This window comes from Mobula birostris, chromosome 1 (genome assembly GCF_030028105.1).
Source record: "Mobula birostris isolate sMobBir1 chromosome 1, sMobBir1.hap1, whole genome shotgun sequence".
NCBI classification, from domain to species: domain Eukaryota; kingdom Metazoa; phylum Chordata; class Chondrichthyes; order Myliobatiformes; family Myliobatidae; genus Mobula; species Mobula birostris.
The window spans coordinates 153,005,065-153,030,702 of NC_092370.1; the positions used below are offsets into that span (position 1 = coordinate 153,005,065).

At 43.7% G+C, this 25,638-nt stretch overlaps 1 protein-coding gene across 1 annotated transcript in view; it reads left to right on the forward strand.

Annotated features, from left to right (window-relative positions):
- The first annotated feature begins 1,079 nt into the window (after window positions 1-1,079).
- Window positions 1,080-25,638, forward strand: part of LOC140200692 (uncharacterized) — a 409,587-nt gene continuing 385,028 nt past the window's right edge. The window contains exon 1 of the mRNA XM_072264267.1: window positions 1,080-1,240. The gene's annotated coding sequence lies outside the window, so the exon portion shown is untranslated. The remainder of the gene's footprint in view (window positions 1,241-25,638) is intronic.

The following is a 25,638-nucleotide window of genomic DNA, read 5'->3' on the forward strand; positions in this document are numbered from 1 at the left end:
GTGGGAACCATAGTCTATAATTGATCTTAGTTGCTCTCTTAGGCTCTGACAGATATGCCAAGAAAGTTAAGTCAGGTATGGAGTGCACCAGGTAGAAACATGGCATTTTCCGGGAAGGAGCACTCAATGAGAGGGCACAAGTTCCCATAACTATGCGGAGGAAGCGAGTGAATGGCGGCGCAGGCTCGAAGGGCCGAATGGCCTACTCCCACCTATTTTCTATGTTTCTATGACTATCCTCGCATCGGTGGTTCTCAGCCTTCGCACACGCTCTTTCCCCACACTGCGCTGTGGATGCGACAGTCTAATGAACCTCCACAGCCGCATTCATCCACCCTGCCAACCGACGTAACCTGAGACCCAGCCGCCCCCAGTGCAATGTCCCTTTATCCATCCTGAACACCAGCGGCGCTTCGACAAGCTGGTGGTTTACTTAGCCCTGCACACGTCGGGCGCCAGAACCAGCCAACTGCAGCAGCCTTACGTTATCCTTATAAATATTCCAATAAGAAGCAGTGATCTCAGACACAAAGATTCTGCAGATGCTGGAAAACTTGAGTGACATATACACAAAATGCTGATTCAAGTCAAGCAACATCTCCGGAAGAGCCGACGTTTTATCATGACTCACCGTGCTACACCGATTTCCAATCAGTGAAGAGGATGGAAAACACCGGGTCGGATTGTCCAATGAAGTATTCGTAGGGCCAATTAGAGCCAATCAGCTGTAGAGTTTGCTTGTTAGGCCGAAGTTCCGAACCAATAAGAAGGCTTTGTCGTTTATTGGCTGTCTGGCGGTCAATTGAGAAGTCTAGGGATGTGATTGGTGGAGGGGAATGACAGGCTCCCGCGTGGTGGGGCGCACGCCGCTGGCTGTTGTGCGAGTAACAGCGGGAGTGGGACCGGGGCAGCGAGAGCCGGAGCCGGACAGTTGGGTCAGCCGCACGGGCTCGTTGGCAGATGGACGGAAGGAGCGGCCAAGAGAAATAAAGAGAGGGGTTGGGGGGCAGACATTGAGCCTGGTCAGCACCGAAGTGTGAACACAGTGGAGGTGACTCACGGCCACGCCGGGTACGTACTGCATCGCCCAGCCCAGCGCCTCTGCCAACCCAGCCTCTCCACGGGTCATCTAACGTTCCCCAACCAAATTAGACAAGGCCGCTGTCTCACAGCTCACGCTGACCGGCAGGGCAGGGAGCCCTCCAGGTCCACGACGTCATTACTGTCAGACCCACCCCAGGTGATGTTTCTCTGATTACACCAATCGTACACCACTCCCACTTTATTCTCCCCCCATTCCCATCCACTCCCTCCAGATTCTACCCTTCGCCCACACAAGAGGGCACTTTTCCCAGGCCTACCGCCTACCACCCTACCTGACTTTGGAATGTGTTTGGAAGCCAGGACAGCCAGAGCAGTTGAAGGGAGAACTTGCACTCCCAGGATTGACCCTAGTTTCTGGAACAGTGTGCCAGTGGATCCAACTGCTGCCATCTCCCTCATCCACCTTCCTCCCACTTGTCATCTTCTTGTCTGTGCCTCAATTCACTTTCTCCTCAACCAAAACTGCATTGCTCCCCTTTGCCTTGCGTGTCACCCCAATTTACCATGGTGGCCATTCTGCTCATCTTTCACCTTCTCTCACCACATAAAGGGATCAGGTACATAGGAATAATTGGAATGCCTCTGATTTTATTGAACAGAGGAACAGTCTCAAGGGGCACAATGGCTTAATCCTTTTCCTATGTTCCTGTATTGAAGAATAACCTGCTGTGTGGTTTTTAATGAATCTGTTTCTGCTTGAGTGGGTCTTTTCTGACTTCAAAAGAGTTCCTATGATCCATATTAACGTATCTGAAGTATGTTAAATTTTCACATAACTAATTGCATAACTTGAATTTTGTTTGCTGGAATCAAGTTTTCCATGTTCTAGATTATGCCTGATTGTGCCTAGATTGAGCAGCATGATTTATACAAGGATTGTATGCAAAATTTCTGGAATTTGTGAAGTATTGGTTGGGTTAACCTTAACTGAGTACATTAATGAGGATTTGCATCCCTGACTGTGGATCAGATCAGATCCTGTTAAAAGAAGAAAGGGAGGACCTTGGAGAGGCTCAAACCTCTGCTTGTAGGAGTAGTGCCAGAGGACTGGAGCACTGCTGGTGTTGAACATTAGTTTAAAAAAGGAGGAAGGACTATCAATGCAAGTACACTCCTTTGTAGATTAAACTAGTAGACTCTGCTCTAAAGGACAGGATTAACAGGAGAGGTACAGATTGATCAGCAACAATCAGTTCAGGGAAGGTTGTGTCTGACTGATGTGATTGACCCTCTTCAGAGAATTCAGTGAGGTAGTGTTTGCTGAAGTCTTGGATTTCTCCAAGGCCCTGCATGTCAGACAGATCAAAAAAAAAATGAATGGGTATTGGATCTAAGGGAGAGTGGCAAATTGGATCCAAAATCTTTGGTGGCAGGAAGCAAAGTGTGATGTGTGATGGGTGTAATTGTGACCAGAAGGAACTTAAAAAAGAGAGCTGAAATGGCACTTTTAATCAGGACAAAATCATAGCTTCACTGAGGGGTCATAATAGAGGGCTCACCTTCCATAAAACTCAACAATAAGAAAGGTGCAATCAATCTGGCACGATTTCCCAATAATTCCAGAGGTCCCTTAATAGCTGTTAGGACATAAAATGCAAGTAGATTAGGGATTGCTGTAAACCCAACAGGGTTGTTGTCACAGGGGACTTCAACTTCTCCAAAATAAACCGGGACCACCTTAGTGTAAGGGGTTTAGATGGGCTGGAATTTGTTAGGTGTATCTAGCAGGGTGTATATTGGACCTGATATTGGGAAATGAGCCTGACCTATCAATGGGAGAACATTAGGGAACAGTGACCAGAACTCCTTAAGTGTTAAGATAGCTATGGATAAGGTACGTGTGGATCTTGAACAGAGTATTGGGTAGGAACTAAGGAGAGTTAATTAATAACAGCTACTTTTGGTCAAGTCCACATCTGTTGGGTGGATGGTGTTTAAAGACCAACTGCACAGAGCCCAGGATAGGTTTGTTTTAGTAAGAAGGCAGGGAAAAGGATGGCAAGGTGAGGGAACCTTGTATATTGAAAGAGGTGGTGAATTTAGTCAAGAGGAAAAGTACATAAGGCTTAGGAAGCTAAAACCAAATAGAACCCTTGAGGATTATAAAGGTAGAAATGGTAGACTATAAACTGGAAAAACACTTGAAAGAAACTAGGAGAGCAAGAGAGGCCATGAAAAGTCTTTGGCAAGTAGGATCAAAGAAATTCTGAGGCATTCTATACATGCATCAAGAGTAAGAGAATAACTAAGAAGAAGGTAGGAACACTCAAGGACCAAGAAGGGAATGTATGCTTTGAAGTGGAGGATATGGGAGAGGTCCTACATGAATACTTTGCATTGGTATTTACCAAATAGAGGATAGAGAAATCAATGTGAAGTGCACTTATATGCTAGGACTTCGCTTGGTTGCTGAACATTATGCTGGGTAAGCCCCAAGGTCTGATGGGATATACCCCAAGTTTTTGAGATAGGCAAGAGATGAGATTGCTGGGGCCTTGACAAAGATCTCTTGGGTCTTTGGCCACACTTAAGGCCCTGGAAGACTACTGAGTAGCTAATGTTGTTCCATTATACAAGAAAGGAAATGAGGTTAATCCTAGAAATTATATTATAATTATAGAGTCCCATATCCATGATAGAGAAACTATTGGAAGGGATTTTTTAGGGATAGGATTTATAAGTGTTTATAAAATCATGGTCTAATTAAGGACAGGCAGCGTGGCTTTGTGTGAGGCAAGTATTGATTGCCCTGCACAAAGGCATGCTGACTGTCCCTAATTAGGCCTTAATTTTCTATATGATCAAAGTTAGGTACATATATGTTACCATATACAGCTCTGAGATTCATTTTCTTGTGGGCAGACTCAATAAATCCAGTAACCAGAAGAGAATCAATGAAAGTTCATGCCAACAGGGCAGACAACCAGTGTGCAAAAGACAAACTGTGCAAATAAAAAAGAAAGAAAAAAATGCAATAAATAGCACGAACATGAGATGATGAATCCTTGAAAGTGAGTCCATAGGTTGTGGGAACAGTTCAGTGATGGGGCAAGTGAAGTTGAATGAAGTTATCCCCTCTGGCTTAGGAGCCTGATATTTGAGGGCTAAACTGTTCCTGATCCTGATGGTGAGAGTCCTAGGGCTCTTGTTCCTTTTTCCTGAAGGCAGCAGCGAGAAGCGATCATAGCCCGGATGGTGGAGGTTCCTGATAATGCTGCTTTCCTGCAACAATGCTTCATGTAGATGTGCTCAATGGTGGGGAGGGCTTTACCTGTGACAGACTGCTCTATATTCACTACTTTTTGTACAATTTTCCATTTAAGGACATTGGTGGTTTCATATCAGGCTGTGATGTAACCAGTCAATATATTCTCTGCCACAAATCTATAGACTGATCATAAAGAACTTAAATTTGATGAAGTGTTTCCAAAAAGAGGCGAGGATAGAGATGTGAGTATTGTCTACATGGGTTTTAGTAAGGCTCATCCAGAAGTTAAAGATACATTGGATCCACAGTGACTTGGCCATAGAAGAGAGAGGATATTGGTCAATGGGATTTATTCTGGCTGGAGATAATAGACAATAGGCGCAGGAGTAGGCCATTCAGCCCTTTGAGCCAGCACCATCATTCACTGTGATTATGGCTGATCATCCACAATCAGTACCCTTTTCCGGCCTTCTCCCCATATTCCTTCACTCTGCTATCTTTAAGAGCTCTATCTAACTCTTTTCTGAAAAAATCCAGAGAATTGGCCTCCACTGCCTTCTGAGGCAGAGCATTCCACAGATCCACAACCCTCTGTATGAAAAAGTTTTTCCTCAACTCCGTTCTAAATTTTCTACCCCTTATTCTTAAACTGTGGCCGCTGGTTCTGGACTCCCCCAACATCGAGAACATGTTTCCTGCCTCTACTGTGTCCAATCCCTTAATAATCTTACATGTTTCAATCAGATCCCCTCTCATCCTTCTAAATTCCAGTGTATACAACCCCAGTCGCTCCAAACTTTCAACATATGACAGTCCCGCCATCCCAGGAATTAACCTCATGAACCTACGCTGCACTCCCTCAATAGCTAGAATGTCCTTCCTCAAATTTGGAGACAAAAACTGTACACAATATTCCAGGTGTGGTCTCACCAGGGCCCTGTACAACTGCAGAAGGACCTCTTTGCTCCTATACTCAATTCCCCTTGTTATGAAGGCCAGCATGCCATTAGCTTTTTTCACTGCCTGCTGTACATGCATGCTTACTTTCAGTGACTGATGAACAAGGACACCTAGATCTCGTTGTACTTCCCCTTTTCCTAGCTTGACACCATTCAGATAGTAATCTGCCTTCCTGCTCTTGCCACCAAAGTGGATAACCTCACATTTATCCACATTAAACTGCATCTGCCCACTCACCCAACCTGTCCAAGTCACCCTGCATTCTCATATCATCCTCCTCACATTTCACACTGCCACCCAGCTTTGTGTCATCTGCAAATTTGCTAATGTTACTTTTAATCCCTTCATCTAAATCATTAATATATATTGTAAATAGCTGTGGTCCCAGCACCGAGCCTTGTGGTACCCCACTAGTCACTGCCTGCCATTCTGAAAAGGACCCATTAATCCCTACTTTTTGTTTCCTGTCTGCCAACCAATTTTCTATCCATGTCCTACCCCCAATACCATTTGCTCTAAGTTTGCACACTAACCTTCTATGTGGAACCTTATCAAAGGCTTTCTGAAATTCCAGGTACACTACATCCATTGGCTTTCCCGTGTCCATTTTCATAGTTACATTCTAAAAATTTCAGAAGATTCCTCTTCGTAAATCCATGCTGACTTGAAACTATCCTGCCACTGCTATCCAAATATGCCGCTATTACATCTTTTATAATTGATTCCAGCGTCTTCCCCACCACTGATGTCAGACTAACTGGTCTATAGCCTGTTTTCTCTCTCCCTCCTTTCTTAAAAAGTGGGATAACATTAGCTACCCTCCAATCCGCAGGAACTGATCTTGAATCTATAGAACATTGGAAAACGATTACCAATGCATCCACGATTTCTAGAGCCACCTTCTTAAGTACCCTGGGATGCAGACCATCAGGCCCTGGGGATTTATCAACCTTCAGTCCCATTAGTTTACCCAACACCATTTTGTGCCTGACGCAAATTTTCTTCAGTTCCTCTGTTACCCTAGGTCCTCTGGCCACTATTATCTGTAATTGGTGGTGTTTGGGAGGAATCTGTTGGTGTTCTCCTGGGACCTTCACTGTTTGTTAAAGAACAAAAGCTGATCTTAACAATACAGTCAACCTTCACTAATCCGACTACCTGTAATCTAGTTCCTTCGATAATCTGGCACTGATTATGCTTAATGTGATCCTTCTGTTATTCAGCATTTTCACTAATCCGGCACTCCTCAGGTCCCAATGGTGCCGGATTCGTGAAGGTCGACCTGTACTAATCTTAAAGAACAAGGACTAATCGAAAAGATAGGTAGGGTTAGCTTGATGTATTTGGGGCACTCTGCTTAATTGCAACAGGAGACAGTTGCTGAACAGTTTCTAACTAGAGTCAACCGTGTGCATTTGTGTGGCAGTTAGACAGTACACTTTGCTTAGAGCAAGCAGTTTTTAAATAGTAGCAGTTACATGTGCTTGTGCTATGTTATCCCTTTGGGCCGATGGATACCAACTCAAAAAGCATTAACTGTACTATATGTCTGTGCTGACTGTTCCTTTACAGTAAATCAAAATATCACAGCTGCGTACACCGGATGTAATTCCTCTGTCAATGGCTATTTGGAACTAATGTTTTATAGTACTGTAGTGATATTAATGGTGTTCTGATTTGCTCTGTATTTCATTTAAATACAATTTATTATTCAGTTTAAAAAGTAGTTTGTCTTTTATATACTTTCGATGAAACTTTAGCTATTTAGAGCAGCTGCTTAATTGGGCCAAAATATACTGGTCTCAACATGTCCCATTTGACCGGAATCCAGGGTACACAATATATGCGTGTATACAGTGGCATGCAAAAGTTTGGGCATCCCTGGTCAAAATTTCTGTTACTGTGAATAGCTAAGCGAGTAAAAGATGAACTGATTTCCAAAAGGCATAAAGCTAAAGATGACACATTTCTTTAATATTTTAAGCAAGAAAACTTTTTTATTTCCATCTGTTACAGTTTCAAAATAACAAAAAAGGAAAAGGGCCCGAAGCAAAAGTTTGGGCACCCTGCATGACAGTACTTAGTAACACCCCTTTTGGCAAGTATCACAGCTTGTAAACACTTTTTGGAGCCAGCTAAGAGCCTTTCAATTCTTGTTTGGGGGATTTTTGCCCATTCTTCTTTGCAAAAGGCTTCTAGTTCTGTGAGATTCTTGGGCCGTCTTGCATGCACTGCTCTCTTGAGGTCTATCCGCAGATTCTCAATGATGTTTAGGTCAGGGGACTGTGAGGGCTTGCGCCTCTTGAGGTAGTCCATTGTGGACTTTGAGGTGTGTTTAGGTTCATTATCCTGTTGTAGAAGCCGTCCTCTTTTCATCTTCAGCTTTTTTTACAGACGGTGTGATGTTTGCTTCCAGAATTTGCTGGTATTTAATTGAATTCATTCTTCCCTCTACCAGTAAATGTTCCCCGTGCCACTGGTTGCAACACAAGCCCAAAGCATGATGGCTCCACCCCCGTACTTAACAGTTGGAGAGGGGGTCTTTTCATGAAATTCTGCACCTTTTTTTCCTCCAAACGTACCTTTGCTTATTGCGGCCAAAAAGTACTATTCAGAAGGTTCAAAAGAACATCTAAACAAGCCTGATGCATTTTGGAAACAAGTCCTGTGAATTGATGAAGTTAAAATAGAACTTTTTGGCCTTGATTAGTCATTCTTGTTATGTTGCAGCTTTATAAAATACTAGTGAGGCTGCATCTGGAGCATTATAACTCTGTCAATATAAGGAGGATTTGAAAGCCTTCTAGAAGGTGTAGAAGAAGTTTAGTGGGATGCTGTTTGGATCAAAGGGCAGGTGGTATGAGGAGTGATTAGACAAAGTTGGGTTATTTTCTCAGTAGTGGCAGATGCTGAGCAGAGAACTAATAACAGTTCTATAAGATTATGAGAGGCACAAACAGAGTTTGCAAACAGTATCTTTTTCCCAAGTTTGAAAGTTGTAATACTAGGGAGCATGCATTTAGTGGGGTAAGGGGGGGGGGTAAGTTCAAAGGAAGGATGTGTGGAGGAATTTTTTTTTTACAGATTGGTGGGTGTCTGGAATATACTGCCAAAAGGGGCAAATATGACAGGTGTTTGAGAGGATCATGATTGCACAGAGAATGAAGGAATTGTATAGGCAAAAAGGATTAGCTTGGCTAGGTGTTTTAATTGCTAGTTTAGATTATGAGAACACTCAGTCCTCTTTTATTGTCATTTAGAAATGCATACATGCATTAAGAAATGATACAATGTTTCTCCGGAGTGATATCACAGAAAACAGTACAGACCAAAGAATAACACTGACAAAACCACATAATTATAACATATAGTTACAGCAGTGCAAAGCAATACCATAACTTGATAAAGAACAGACCATAGGCACAGTAAAACAAAATAGTCTCAAAGTCCTGAGTCGATCGACTCCCAAGTCCCCGATAGCATGCGGCAAAAGGGAGAAACTCCCTGCCATAAATTGAGAAGGAAGGCAGGAGGAGAGAGGCGCGCTTGTGCAGCTCTCCGGTGAAAATGATATCGTATCTGTTAAATAGGGGCCGTGGACAATTCTGATTTGATGGAAAATGGACGTGAAAGCACAGAGGAACGTCTGGAGAAATTTCTGAAACGCTTGTTTGTTGCTGTCATTACTGCGTGGTCAGGAATCTTTCAGAGGGTAGGCCTCAAAATCCACGGCTTTGCTTGCTGGTGGCGACCGAGGTTGAGGTTGAATTGTTCAGACAGAGACGGCGCTCAGTACTTGGAGTTGGAGAGCTGATCAGAGCTCGAAGTTTTTGGATGACCCAGAGTCGGACTGTGGTCGGCATGGCAGGGAGAGTTCTTCCTTCTCCTGTCTGCGTGAGATGTGGGACATTTGAGAGACTTTGAACTTTACTGTGCTCATGGACTTCTTCATCAAGTTATGGTATTGTTGCACTGTTGTAACTATATGTTATAATTATGTGGTTTTGTCAGTTTTTTCAGTCTTGGTCTGTCCTGTGTTTTGTGATAGCACACCGGAGGAAATATTGTATCATTTCTTAAATCATGCATTACTAAATGACAATAAAAGAGGACTACGTGTCTTCATAATCTAAACCTCCAGGCACCGTCAACTTGCCGATAACTTGGAAGCAGCTGACCCTGAGTCCATCCGTCCGAAAACTCCGAGCTTCTGAGCAGCCTCTTCGATACAGCCTCCCGAGTGCCATCCTCTGCTGAGCGCCTTCAACCTCTCCCCGGCCGCTGAAACACGCAAGCCGAGGATTTCGAGGCCTTCAGCTCCAGAGATTCCGGTTACCGCAAAGCAGACATTTCAGAAGTTTTCCAGATGTTCCGCTGTGCTCTCATGTCTGTCTTCATCAAATCAGGATTGTGCACGGTCCCCTACTTGACAGATTACAGATATTCATCATCGAAGTGGCCGCGTGTGCTGTTGTTGCGCCACCATCTTCTCCCCCCTCCTGTTCGTTCAGGACAGAACTGTGGGTCAAAGAGCCTTTTCTGCACTACTGTTCTATTGTTTAATACAGTACATAGGAATTATTGTTAGATTTAGAAGGCTGAGAAGAGACCTGATTGAGGAGCTGAGGAAGTAAATAGGAAGTATCTGTTTCTTTTGGCAGAGAGCTTAGGCAGAGAATTTGAGTAATCACAGAGTTTAGGGAACACAAAGATTGCAGTGCAGAAACGGGTTCTTCATCCCACAATGTCTACAAACACAATGCTAATTTAAACTACTCCTGTCTGCCTGCATGTGATGTATATCCCTCCTAACCCTGCATATTCACGTTGTTATTGTACTGGAAGATGAGGAAACGTGTTTCCACCCCAGAGGTAGTGAAGTGTCTGGAACATACTTCCAGCAAGGATATTAGAAGCATAAACCTCATCATGTTTAAACAATATTGGACGTGGGCTTGATGAACCAGGACCTGCAGGTGCTGGATGGCAGTTAAGCTAAAGACTACTTCCCTGACTGTCATAAACAAGACATGCTGAATACCCTCCTGTGTTGTAACTTTTCTGGGATTCTCTAATGCAGCACTAATGTGGCGCCTTAAATTATTTTGTTCAGCTTCAGCCATTTGATACCCTTGAGGCTGCGGCAGTCATAGCATTTGGCTGTAAAGCACATGACATGTTTGTGATTGTTTTTCACTAGTTTTAATGAGTTAACATTCTGCTGCCTGCTTTCACTAAATTTATTAAAATCAATACTCAGTTCTTGTGCTCTGCAGTTTGCCTTCTTGCTTGTGTTCCACAAGACTTTGGATTTGATACTATTAGAAATTTGAGATCTTTAAATTGTTTATTATCAAAAGAAATGTGCAAGCTTACAGTGGAATATGGAAGAATTCCAGATTTTTTGCCATAGCATGCGTACTGAAATTACAAAGTGAATGTTCAAAGTTGTAAGCCAATCAAATTTGGTTAGATGTAATGAAGTAAAAGTGAGGAGGGAATAGCACTAAAGATAGATCTGTGCTCATTGGGAAGTTATGGTTTAATTAGCCAAATTCTTTCCCCCGACGGCCTTCTATATGTATGTGTCCTGCTGCTCTCTGAAGAGTAAATTTCCTTATGATTTAAATAGATCTGCATACATAATGCAGTTGTTACACTATCAGGACAATCCTGAAAACAACGTAAGATTGCCTGCTAGTTAAGACTTCTTGCCTGTACAGAAATGAACAGGAGTTAGGGTCTGGATTTAAAGAGTTTAGAATATTTTGATAAGCTCAAAGTCTAGTCTTTTCAGGTTTCAACTTTCATAATGTAATTTGTTAAGTAGCTCGCGCCTTTCTCTTCTGCTTTGGTAAACCCAATTGTATCTAATCCCCTGCAAGTGGGAAACAAAGGTTAAAGTTCAAATTCTAATTTGATATTCTGTATCTGTATATGATTATTGCTAACTAGCTCAATATTGCTTGTATACAGAGCAAGTTTTTATGACCATGTTCTGGATTGAGTACATATTGTCTAAATGCCTTTCTTAAATATAGTGAGTGTTATTATTTCAATCTTGTTTATCTACTGCCTAACAAAGATAGTAATGGTACATTCATAATTATATATCTTGTATACAGAATGTAATTGTTTAAAAAAAAGTCAAGATATTTTAATTAAGAGCATAAACTTTTGGATAAATTTGATAGATTGGTCAATATAGACAAATGTTAAAGGTGAAATTAATAAAATACTCAAAAATATTGGGGGAAGGGGTCATTTTGGAGCTTGATACATTGGGCATTGATCAGATAACAGTACATTCTTAAATAAGTTCTACTGATCAAAGGTGTCTATTCACTGGGGAACATATTGGTATCATAAAGTACTATTATCCAATAGAATAATAATACTTCATAGAAAGTCTGTTGGATAATAATAACATAGGCCTTGAAAGAGTAATTGTATCTAGGCAGTGTGTATATTTCAAATTTTGATGCTGGATGAGCACTTGATATACCATAACCAACATGATTATCAGCAGTGCTGGGAACTGGGAACAACAGCACCTCTACTTCCTCAGGAGTCTGCAGAGATTCGGCATGTCATCAGAAACCTTGGTAAACTTCTGAAGATGTTGAGGTTGTGGAAAGTGTGCTGACTGGCTGCAGTACAGCCTGGTATGGGAACACCAATGTCTTTGAGTGAAAAATCCTACAAAAGGTAGTGGGTTTGGCCCAGTACATCATGGGTAAAACTCTCCCAACCATTGAGCACAGGTATTTGAAATATTGCTGTTGAAAAGCAGTATCCATCATTAAAGATCCTCACCACCCAGACAATGCTCTTTTCTCACTGCTGCCATCAGGTAGAAGTTACAGGTGTCTCAGGACTCACACCACCAGGTTCAAGAAAGTTACTAACCTTCAACCATCAGGCTCTTGAACAAAAGGGGATAACTGCACTCTTATCTTGTTATTTCATGTTCATTATTTATTGCTATTTAACCATTACCTGCATTTGAACAGTTTGTTTACAGTTCCTGATGTTTACAGTTTACAGATCCTGTTTACAGTTACTGTTCTATAGATTTACTAAGTATGCCCACAGAAGAAGAATCTTAGGGCTGTATGTGGTGACATGTATGTTCTCTGATAATAAATTTTACTTTAATCTTTGAATGTGAAGAGTACTTTATTGGCCAGTGTGTGCAGTGGATTTTAATAATTTCAGTTGTTGTAGTTTTGTATGGCAGGTGTTTTTTTCTTCACACCTCTCATTGGTGTTTGTCAAGCCACTCATCCAGCTGGATGGACCGTGGCAAAGTCGTCTCGGACCTTGATGAGAGGGCATGTTTGGACCAGGTAGAGAATGTCCTGGGTTGGGGCACCACAGGGGCAAGCTGGGGTTTTATGGGCATCCCATTGGTGTAATGATTGTGCTGTTTTGGCATGTTGACTTCTAGGTCTATTTGCAGCTGTCCAGTTTTCTTTTTCTGGTGGCTGCAGTAAAGCCCGGAAGGAGCGAGGTGATGTCAACAATCAGATCTCCACAGGGAGGTATGTTGGTGTGCCAGTATTGACACCATTCGCTATGTTCGTTGACATCATGTGGAGGCTTGCGTTCTTCAAAGACTCAATCAGGTGATGTCAGCTTAGGGCCATGCATATTGGAACGGCTGTGGACGGCCAGATGAAAGTTGTTCCAACACTGGCTCCTGAATGGACAGACTCGTGTCCGCCCCTTCCGGGCCACACTTAATGAATTAAGCCAGCTTTTCAATAAGTTCAGTTATTCATGTTAAGATGCTCCATGGGTCCTTTATGTACTTTATTCAGAAAATTTCCAGCCACATTCAGTTTCAAGAGTCAATCCAAACTGACAGATTTATATTTTCAATTTTCAATAGAAGTGAGAAAGTCACACAATCAGGATGGAATATGTCCTCAGGTGTTAGAAATGAAGCTGGAAGCTTCTTGCACAGACCCTGGAGTCATGTTTCCAATTCTGTGGGTTCTAAGATGACTGATGAGGTCAATATGGGTAGGAAGGAGGCGTCATGAGATGGAATCTGGACTGCCCACCCCCCTCCCTTCACCCCGGCTTTTGCTAGGTTTTTGATGTAAGGACTTGGTTATCAGTTACATCCTAAATAGTGCTTCATTTTGTCCATTTGTGGGCTAAGAATTCTTATGAGTTAGTGGAGATATAAGTTTGTACAAAGGCCCTAAGAATTTTTTTCCTCTGTTCTCCTGGTAATCTGGTGGAGGGGCAGGGTGTGTTGAGGAAACAGGTAAGCTGCAGAAAGACTGGGACAGTTTAGGAGAATGGGCAAGAAAGTGGCAAATGAAATACAATGTTGGAAAATGCATGGTCATGCACTTTGGTAGTGGAAATAAATGTGCAGACTATTTTATAGATGGGGAGAAAATCCAAAAATCTGAGATGCCAAGGGACTTGGGAATCCTTGTGCAGAACACCTTGCAGGTCGAGTCAGTGGTGAGGAAGGCAAATGTAATTTTAGCATTCATTTCAAGAGGGCTAGAATGCAAGAGCAAGGGTGTGATGCTGAGACTTTATAAGGCACTGATGAGGCGTCACCTTGAGTATGGTGAACTGTTTTGGGCTTCTCATCTAAGAAAAGCTGTGCTGGCATTGGAGAGGTTTCAGAGGAGGTTCACAAGGATAATTCCGGGAATGAAAGGGTTACTATAGGAGGAACATTTGATGGCTTTGTGTCAGTACTCACTGGAACTTAGAATGATGAGGGGGAACAATGCGGCTTTGTGGAAAACACTGGAACCAGAAATGCAATTTTCATGCTACGGACGTCTACCTATGTTTCATTGACTATACAAAAGCTTTTGACACTGTCAGACAGCAAGATCTTCTGGAAATGCTTCAAGATCTTGACATAGATGGGAAAGATATACGTTTTTTAAGAAACTTATACTGGAACCAGACAGCATCAATCAGAATAGAAGGAGAAGTGAGTGAGTATGTGAATATCATGAGAGGGGTCAGGCAAGGTTGTGTCTTTTCGCCAGACTTATTCAACCTGTATAGTGAAAATATCTTGAGAAGTATCAAAGACATCATAGGATTCACAATTGGAGGCCATAATATAAATAACATCAGATATGCTGATGACATTGTACTAATAGCTGACTCAGAAACAAAACTTCAAGAACTACTCACTATAGTGGCAGCAGAAAGTAATCGTGGAGGCCTCTCAATCAACACCAAGAAGACAGAAAGCATGGTCATCTCCAGAAAGACAAACATCACACAATGTGTGATCAAGATCAGAAATACAAACATCAAACAAGTCAACAAATTCAGATATCTTGGCAGCCTAATAACAAGTAATGGCAGGTGTGACACAGATATCAAATATAGAATAGCAATGGCGAAAGAAGCTTTCCAAAAAATGAGGACCATATTAACAGACAGAAAGATGAGCACATACACTAAAAACAGAATACTGCAGTGCTACATTTATTCTATCCTGACTTATGGAAGTGAATGCTGGATCATTTCTCCAGCAAAGGAAAAGAGACTAGAAGCAGCTGAATTATGGTTCTACAGGAGGATGTTAAAAATATCATGGACCACACACACATCAAATGAAGAAGTTCTCAGAAGAGCCCAAGCAGTTCGATCACTCATACCAACAATAAGAGAAAGACAACACAGATTCCTAGGACACATCATGCAGAAAGATGAACTAGAAAAACTCATACTCTGGAAAGATTGAGGGGAGTAAACCTAGAGGAAGACCTCGGCTTATGTACATCAAAAGCATAGCCAGGTGGCTACACATGGAGGAAATAGAAGTCATCCAAAAAAATGAAGGATAAATCTATATGGGAAACCATGGTCACCAAAGTCCGCATCGGATGTGGTACGTAGACAGACGGGGAATCTCTTTGAAACCTTTTGAATGTTGAAAGGCTTAGACAGAGTAGATGTGCAAAGGATGTTTCTCATGGTGGGGGTTTAGGACAAGAGGGCACAGCCTTAGGTTAGGGGGGCATCCATTTAAAATGGAGATATGGAGAAATTTCTTGAGCCTGAGGGTGTGAATTTGTATAATCTTATACCACAGGCAGTTGTGGAGACCAGGTCATTAGGTGTATTTAAGGCAGAGCTTGATAGGTTCTTGATTGGACACAGTTTCAGAGGTTACAGGAAGAAGGCTGGGGAGTGGGGCTGAGGAGGGGGAAAAAGGGATCAGCCATGATTGAATAGAGGAGCAGACTTGGTGGGCCAAATGGCCCAAATCTGCACCTGTGCCTTATGGTCTAATCTTTTTCCCATGATAGAGCCTGGAGTATTGCCCTTTTTGGGAGCTAACAATCTGATGTTGGATTTTCCAATGGCATGGCTGGTCAATTGAGGTTGATTAAGTATAATTAGACCCTCAGTTGGTGTGATTAAAGCATACAATATTGTTTTACTTAAACCTGCTGATGGATTTGCAGGACTTTGCGATTTTGTGTTTCCAGTGGTTTGATGTGTCTAGTCCTTGCTACTTAAACATACAGGGGACAGAGATCATTGCTACCCAGTAGACCTTGAGCTTTAAGCTGGGTTCAAGCTTTTAGTCTTTAAATATGCTCTTCCTCAGACTGCAAAAGGCGCTGGTTGTGGACAGTTGGTATAGAATAGATAAATGTAATAGAATCCTCCTTCATCTTATTTGCCAAAACTGTCTCACATCCTCTTTTTGCCCTCCTGATTTCCCTCTTGTGTACTCCTACATCCTTTATACTACTTAGGGATTCAGTTGATCCTACTTGATGATACATGAGTGTCTCTCACCTTTTCCTGACCAGAGCATCAAAATCCTACATCAACCAGGGTTCCCCAATCCTGCCAGCTTGCCCTCCTCTCTAACAGGAACATATTAACTTGGAATTCTTTTTCTTTTTTTAAATTCAAAGTATGTTTATAATCAAAGTACTATGTAAGACTCACTTTGCCCAGTGGCATGATCTTAGGGGTGGCTCCCCCTCCCCGACCAAACCTTCGCATTCTTGTTTGGGTGGATGCTGCGTGTTGTGTCCCCTGTGTAACATCAGTACCCCGAAATAACATTCAGGCCACAAGGTGCGGTTAAATGATTAAGATTTTATATTTAAGTATGGGGTTGGTAGAGAAACAAAAGAAAAAGAAAACAAATGAAAGGCGCCAATAATCTCATAAACATGTCCAGTGCACAAACATTAGAGCTCACGGATTCCCTTTCGCTGATCCTCCTGCGCTCGTCGTCGACTCCTGGGCTCCCGCCCCGAGCCCAGGCCCAGCGGGTCCGGCAACTGTCTCCTCAAGCCACGTCTTCTCGCTTCATCCTCCTTGCGCCTTCTCCCCAAAGCCCGCGCAACTAACAGCTTTCGCACAGACAGAAAGAATAACATCTATCCCAATTGGTTAACAAATGAATACAAGTCCCATTATCACTAATTATAATCCAAGCATACTGCTATAGAGAACCACTGTCTCAGCAGTTAACAGTACAGAGAAGCCATTTTATTCACCTTAGCGGTAACATAAAAGAAGAAACCCTTGCACTCTCCCCCCACCAAATTTAGTCATGTCCTCATGACTTCTAAATAACTCGCCAACCCTTCCTGCAGATACAAAAACCCAAACAGTGACATTGCTCCCCAAACAGTAGACCTTATACCCTGTTCCCCAGGCGCTACATAGGCCAACTTATCTGGGAGTTTCCTAATCCTCCAAAACCTCCGTACCCCCTCACCTAAACCCTTCAGGCTCAGATGCTACTGGGGATACCTTGGGTCTGCTTGCCAACTCCTCTCTCAATCTCTCACTCATGCCCCCACTGTAACTCGGAGCCCCCTTTCCTGTGTCCGGGAGCCCCCTTCTTTTCCTTCAGGGTCCTGCTGTAACCCAGGCTGCCCACAGCTAGTCCTCCCCACTGCACCTCACTCAGTGGGAGAAGGGCCAAAAGTCTCTTCCTCAATCAAGGGGAAGTTAGCAAAAGGCAGCACGTACCACACATCCAGCACATCATCCTTCAAATCCGTATTTTTCCTCATTTCCTCAATTGGTAGCTGCTGTTTGATTTTCTCCAAACTGAAGCACTTGGCCTGGACTGCTTCTACAGCCTCTTCAGCCTCCTGTAATCCAGACGACAGCTTCTTCTTGGACTCCTCCAACTCTCATCACAGTCTCAGCAGTTCTGACTCACGCTTTTTGGCCGTCTCAATCTGAGACGCAGTTACTCCACCAGCTTCTTCCATGCCGACCTGAAAAGCAGCAGTTAAAGAATGTTCAGCCTCCAGTTTAGTGTCCACTGAACTTATCTCTAGCTTTTTCTTCCTGATGACTTTTTCCAGGTCAACTTTCAGTTTTTCCACTTCATTTAAACTGTCGATGGTCATCTTCAGGTTCCCTTCAAGCATCTGCTTCCCTTTTCCAAGATCTGTCCTCGATTGCTTCACCTTCTCGGAAATGTAGTCAAACTCCCTTCCCTGGGCTCTCGGTTTTCTGTTGGCCTAGACAGCTTCCTTCATCTTCCCCAACTTGTAAGTCTTCCAATCTTTTCTGGATTAATTCATCAGTAAGTGGCCGCAGTTTCTGCTCAAAATTTTGGTTCTCCGTCTCCACGTTGATGAGTGTGGACTCTAAGTCTTCGAGGTCTGCCCCCAAAGTGCGGCACTCTTGCAGTCTCCAGCCTGCATTTCTGAGCGCTCAGTTCAGCGGTGCAAATCCTATCTCTCTCCAGTGTCTCATTGCGATTGACGACCTGGGTTTCCAGCCCCAGGTCCACCATTGTCTGTTCCAACACCAAGAAGTGCAACTGGTATATCGGGTCATTTCTCTCAGATTGCACCAAACTCTGCCGGCCAAAAACTACTCCACATTTTACACTTTGCTTCTGTCCCTTTCTTCTCCAAGGGAGGGTAGCCACACAGCAGCAGATTCAAGGGGTGCCGCACTGTGCCGTAGTCCCTGGCGAATCTCCAAGGATTACCGTAGAATTCCACGGCTGAACACAGAGCATGCATGAACTGCATCTTTCTCCAGACCTGGCACCTGTCCAAAGAAAGTTTTAGTTCTTTAACTCTTTGTCACCCGGGCTTCGCCACTCGCCTCGTGTCATAGTCCCCCAAGGCGAATCCAAACCCTAGGCGGTCATCCACATACGGCAGAACTCCAAACACTTCCACATACCCCATGGTCTTCCCCACACCCCGTGGGAAGGTTGCAGGCGCTCTGGAAATGCCCTTTGGCATCTTTTCGGACCGGAAAATTCCTAGGGGACCTATAACGGCCGTCTTCTTGTTGGCCTCACTCATCGGGATCTGGCAACATCCACTCCTCAGATCCAGCACATTAAGCCACGTCGCACCACACTAACAGGCCATAGCGTCTTCGGCCCTCAGGACCGTATTCGTGGCAATGACGGTGCGCCTGTTCAGAGTCCTATAACCCACACACACGCTGCCTACGTCTTCCACAGCTACAGGGGCCAGTCACCGCAACCTCTCTCTCTGTGAGGTGTCTTCAGCAGTCAACTCCTCTCCCCCCCCCCCCCCCACATGGTACATTGGAGCATCCACTAAGAGGGTCTCACCCGCAGATACTTCCCCCGGGCCATACCACCATCGGCTCTCGTTTAAATTCGGTACCCGCCCAATGCTGCTACACACGTCCTCACAAGCATCTCGAAACACGGGGTGCACAGACAACGCCCCCAAACAACTCTCACCCGCCTCCGCCTGGCAGGCCCCCATGCGCCTCCGCATCAGTGGGGTGTTGGTCCTCTCTGGAATCGAAACGCTGCCCGTCTCAACAGTGTCCGGACACATCAGCACTAACGATTCATGAAGTTCAGACACCCCCACCTTGGCCTCCGAGAACTCCAGTTTCACTGACCAATAATCGTCTTCTGAATAATCCCTAGCACTGATACTCTGAATTTCCAGTGCCCTGAATGGTGTCGAGAGTAAATGCTTCAAATACCGGTTGCAAAAGAAACTGTGCAGCAACTTGACCTGCGCCCTGGTGTCAAGGATGGCCTTAGCATAGCTTCCATCTATTTGTAACGACACAGGGGTGTGTGGTCCCTCTAAGCCGTCAGGAATAGGGTCTTTTCCTTTCAGGAGTTCCTTGGTACATTGCTGGGAACATGTTCCCCCAGAGACCCCAAGCTGTTTCCCCCACTGGGCCCTCCACTAAGTTTCCCGACATCTCTCTAATCAGCTGAACAACTGAGGGAGGGGCTGATCCCCTTAAATGATCCCCCTGGCGCTGCAAACAATTTAGCTGCCCCCCTAGCCAGAGAAGATACACTGAAAGCTTTTCCCCAATCTCCTGACACAGATATGGAAAGCCCCCCAGGTGCTGCATTTTGCTTCCAGTCGAACCAAATGCATTTTCCCCCGCTTTCAGATAACTGGCAGCTGTCACTACGGGGTAATTGAACCTGACAGTTCTAACACCATCAGTAGCCTGCCCATTCAAACTTTCAACCAATCCCTGCCTCAGCCAAGCACTGCCACTCACCTAACAACTGAGAGGTCCGCTCCGCCCCTTTAGGGGTGGACATTATTCCAAAGACCAGGTGGAGCCTGCCATAGCAGGAACATTCCGACCACTCTTTCCCTTCCCTCCTGACAGTATGGACAGCCCTTGGCCCCGCCTCACCCAGGGCACCAATAGACACTGACAATCCCACCTCTGTGACGTCAGCGCTAGCCGGAGCTGAAGCAAGGTTTGAGCCCGCCACTTTATCAAACTTTTGCGCTGCGGTTTTCAACTTCGCCATCAGCTTTAACCGTACTCAAAAATTGAGTTAACAATTCATCCAAGGTACGAATATCCACCCCACTCAGTCGGTTACTAACCCCAATCCCACAGAGGTACACATTACTAACCGCAATCCCCCAGAGACACACTGGCTCTGATTTAAGCAGGGCAAATACGCAGCACCCTACGAAAATCCAGATCCCGGACGAGCCCCCACAATGTAGGACTTGCTTTGCCCAGTGGCATGATCTCAGGGGTGGCTTCCCCTCTCCGACCAAACCTTCGCATTCTTGTTTGGGTGGATGCTGCATGTTGTGTCCCCTGTGTAACATCAGTACCCCGAAATAACATTCAGTCCGCAATGTGCGGTTAAATGATTAAGATTTTATATTTAAGTATGGGAATAGTAGAGAAACAAAAGAAAAGGAAAACAAATAAAAGGCGCCAATAATCTCATAAACATATCCAGTGCACAAACGTTGGAGCTCACGGATTCCCCTTGGCTGATTCTCCTTTGCTCGTCGTCGACCCCTGGGCTCCCGCCCCGAGCCCAAGCCTAGTGGGTTCAGCAACTGTCCCTTCAAGCCATGTCTTCTCTCTTCATCCTTCTCGTGCCTTCTCCCCAAAGCCCACGCAACTAACAGCTTTCACACAGACAGAAATAATAACATCTATCCCAATTGGTTAACAAATGAATACAAGTCCCGTTATCACTAATTATAATCCAGACATACTGCTATAGAGAGCCACTGTCTCAGCAGTTAACAGTACAGAGAAGCCATTTTATTCACCTTAGCAGTAACATAAAGGAAACCCTTACAACTAATTACAACACCATTACTACCTTGAGATTCATTTTTTCAGGTATTTACAGGAAAATGAAGAAATTAATAGAATTTATGAAAAAACTATACATGAAGACTGACAATCAATGTGCAAAACCAGACAAATTATGTAAATACAAAGTAAATAAATAATACTGAGAATATGAGTTGTAGAATCCTTGAAAGTGAGCCTGTAGTTTGTGGAATCAGTTCAGGGTTGAGGTGAGTGCAGTTATCCACACTGGTCCAAGAGCCTGATGGTTGTAGAGTAATAACTGTTCCCAAACCTTGTGATGTGGAATGTAGGGCTCCCGTACCTCCTGTCCGATTTTTAGTAGCAAGAAGAAAGTATGGTCTGGCTAGTGGGGTCTTTGATGGATGCTGCTTTCTTGTAATAAAGAGACAACATGAGACAGTGTTCCTTGTAAATGTGCTCAGTGGTGGAGAGGGCTTTTCCTGTGATGGACTGGCTGGATCCACCTCTTTCTGTAGACCTTTCTGTTCCTGGGTATTGCTGTTTCCATACCAGACTGTGATGCAACCAATCAAGATACTGTGCACTCCACCTGTAGAAGTTTGTCAACATTTTAGAAGATATGCTCAATCTATGCAAATTTTTAAGAAAGTAGAGGCATCTTTGTGATGACACTTACTTGCTGGTTCCAAGATAAATCCTCTGATATGATAACAGCAAGGAATTTAAAACTACTGACCCTCTCCAACTCTGATCCTCTAATGAGGATTGGCTCATGGACCTTTGACTTCTTCCTCTTGAAGTCAATAATCAGCTGTTTAGTTTTGCTAATGTAGAGAGAGATGTTGAGTGAAATAATCCCACTTGCCAGGCGTTTCCGTACTTGCAACCAACCTCTCCCAATCAATCTTTGCAAGTTCCATTCTGATGCCACCAAGATTAGCCATGCCCCAGATTAGGACATTAGCTTATGAACTAGTCCTGTCTTTTCCCATGACTATTTTAAAGCTAATAGAATATAATCACTGCCAAAAGTTCTCCCCTACCATTTCTTTAGTCACTTTTCCTGCCTAATTTCCCATGAGAAGATCCAGTGTGCTTCCTGTCTTGTAGGGTCAACTACATGTTGCTTGAGAAAACTTTCCTTGGCATGCTTAACACATTCTGCCTTCTGAAGTCCTTTAAAGTTCAAAGTAAATTTATTATTAGTATATGCATATGTCACCATATATTACCTTGAATTTAGTTTTGTTGCAGACATTTTCAAGATAATAAATACAGTAGAATTTGTGAAAAACTTTTATTAACAATGACTGGCAAAGCCAATATGCAAAAGAAGACAAGTCATGCAAATAATAGTAAAAAAGTAAATAAGTAATACTGAGTTGTAGAGTTCATCATAGTGAGTCTATAGGTTGTGGAATCACTTCAGCATTAAGGTGAGTGAAGTCATCCACGCTGGCTCTATGGTAGTCCCAGTCAATATTATGGAAGTTAATATCTTGGTACACAAATATATCAGTGCTGTCCCAATTCTGCTCAGCAGATTTGGAATATCTAGCAGTAAAATGCCGTCCTTTTTATCTAGCATGGGAGTTTTCTGGGGTCATTTTGGTAGCAGTTTACATTCCATCTCAGGCTAATATCAAGCAGGCTTTCGATGATCTGAGTAATGGGATCAACAGGCATGAAACAATGCACCCTAACGCCTTCACCATCGTTTTGGGAGATTTTAACCTGGCCAGTCTGAAAAACTCACTAAGCAACTACCATCAACAGATCACTAGAGGAAACAACACACCAGACCATTGCTACACCGCCATCAAGAATGCCTACCATGCTATTTCTATGCCCTCACTTCGGGAAGTCTGTTCACCTGGCTGTACTTCTACTCCCCGAGTATAGGTAGAGACTGAAGACTGCAGCACCAGCAGTGAGAACCAAGAAGGTATGGACGAGGGAAGCACAGGAGCACCGACAGGACTGCTTTGAATCGGTGGACTGGACTGTATTTTTTGAACCTGGATGAGTATGTTGCAGTTGTTACTGACTTCATTAAAACCTGTGTGGATGAGTGTGTGCCCACAAAGACTTACTGTACATTCCCAAACCAAAAGCCATGGATGAACCAGGAGGTACGTTGTCTGCTAAAGGCTAGATCTGTGGCATTCAAGTCTGGCAACCCAGGCCTGTACCAGAAAACCAGGTGTGATTTGTAGAGGGCTATTTCAACGGGGAAGAGACAATTTCGAACGAGGTTGAAGGTGACATCAGATGCCGGCAACTCTGGCAGGGTCTGCAAGACATTACTTCCTACAAAGCAAAACCCAATAACATAAATGGCAGCGATGCTTCACTACCAGATGAACTCAATGCCTTTTATGAACTCTTTGAAAGGAAGAACACAACTACAGCTGTGAAGATCCTTGCTGCACCTGCTGATTCTGTGATCTCTGTCTCAGAGGCTAATGTTAGGCTGTCTTTAAAGAGTGTGAACCCTCACAAGGCGGAAGGTCTCTATGGAGTACCTGGTAAGGCTCTAAGAACCTGTGCCAACCAACTAGCGAGAGTGTTAAGGATATTTTCAACCTCTGACTGCTACGGGTGGAAGTTCCTACTTCAAAAAGGCAACAATTATACCAATGCCTAAGAAGAATAATGACTAGCACTCACATCAACAGTGATGAAATTCTTTGAGAGGTTGGTCATGACTAGACTGAACTCCTGCCTCAACAAGGACCTGGACCCATTGCAATTTTCCTATCACCACCATGGGTCAATAGCAGACGCAATCTCAATGGCTCTCCACACGGCTTTAAACCACCTAGACAACACAAACACCTACGTCAGGATGTTGTTCATCCACTATAGCTCAGCATTTAATACCATCATTCCCATAATCCTGACTGAGAAGTTGCAGAACCTGGGCCTCTGTACCTCCTTCTGCAATTGGATCCTCGACTTCCTAACCAGAAGACCACAATCCATGCGGATTGGTGATAACATATCCTCCTTGCTGATAATCAACACTGGCACACCTCAGGGGTGTGTGCTTAGCCCATTGCTCTACTCTCTATATACACGTGGCTGTGTGGCTAGGCATAGCTCAAATACCATCTATAAAATTACTGACAATATAACTATTGTTGGTAGAATTACGAGAGGGTGTACTGGAGTGAGATATGCCAACTAATGGAGTGGTGCCGCAGCAACAACCTGGCACTCAACGTCATTAAGACGAAAGAGGCTAATTGTGGACTTCAGGAAGGGTAAGATGAAGGGATGCATACCAATCCTCATAGAGGGACCAAAAGTGGAGAGAGTGAGCAGCTTCAAGTTCCTAGGTGTCAAGATCTCTGAGGATCTAACCTGGTCCCAACATATCAATGTAGTTATAAAGAAGGCAAGACAGTGGCTATACTTTATTATGAGTTTGAAGAGATTTGGCATGTCAACAAATACACTCAAAAACTTCTATAGCTGTACTGTGGAGAGCATTCTGACAGGCTGCATCACTGTCTGGAATGGAGAGGATACTGCACAGGACCGAAAGAAGCTGCAGAATGTTGTAAATCTAGTCAGCTCCATCTTGGGTACTAGCCTACAAAGTACCCAGGACATCTTTAGGGAGCAGTGTCTCAGAAAGGCAACGTCTATTTTTAATGACCTCCAGCACCCAAGGCATGCCCTTTTCTCACTGTTACCATCGGTTAGGAGATACAGAAGTCTAAAGGCACACACTCAGCGATTCAGGAACAGCTTCTTCCCCTCTCCCATCTGATTCCTAAATAGATGTTGACTCTTTGGACACTACCTCACTTTTTTAATGTACAGTATTTCTGTTTTTGCACATTTTTAAAATCTGTTCAATTTACGTACTTGATTTACTTGTTATTGTTATTTTCTTTTTTATTTTATTTGTTACTTTTTTTTCTCTGCTAGATTATGTATTGCATTGAACTGCTGCTAAGTTAACAAATTTCACATCACATGTGGTGATAATAAACCTGATTCTGATTACACATTAATACAACTCATTATTATTATAGCTATCAATGGTCTCCCTATTTGCTCCTCTGGTTCCTGCTGACTATTAGGGGGTTTATAGTATAATCCCATCAGTGATGTTCCACCCAAATAGCCTCAATGAGTAATTCCCAGGAATATCCTTCCCAAGTACTACGCCTGCCTACCAGGCCTTCTGAACTTTAACTTCTAAAATTTCCTCATCTTTCTCATTTGTCTTGCCTTGGGTCCCAACCCTGGCTAGATTAGTTTAAACTCTCCTGAGTAGTCCTAGCAAACTTCCTCACCAGGATATTGGTCTCCCTGCAGTTCAGGTTTGTCTTTCTTATGCAGCACACACAAAATGCTGGAGGAACTCAGCAGGCCAGGCAGCATCTATGTAAAAGAGTAAATAATTGACGTTTCAGGCCAAGACCTGTCATCAGGACTGGAAAAAGAAATGAGAAGTCAGATTAAGAAGGTGGAGGAGGGGAGGAAGAAGTACAAGGTGATGGGTGATAGGAGAAACCAGGAGAGGGGGAAGGGTGAAGTAAAGAGCAGGGAAGATGACTGGTAAAAGAGATAAAGGACTAAAGAAGGGGAAATCTGATAGACGGTAGAAGACCATGGAAGGGGGAGGAGCACCAGCGGGAGGGGATAGGCAGGTAAGGAGATGAGGGGAAAAAGGAATGGGGTATGGTGAAGGAGAGAGGTGGGAGGGGGCATTACCAGAAGTTTGAGGAATTGCTGGTTATGCCATCAGGTTGGAGGCTACCCAGGCAGAATATACGGTGCTA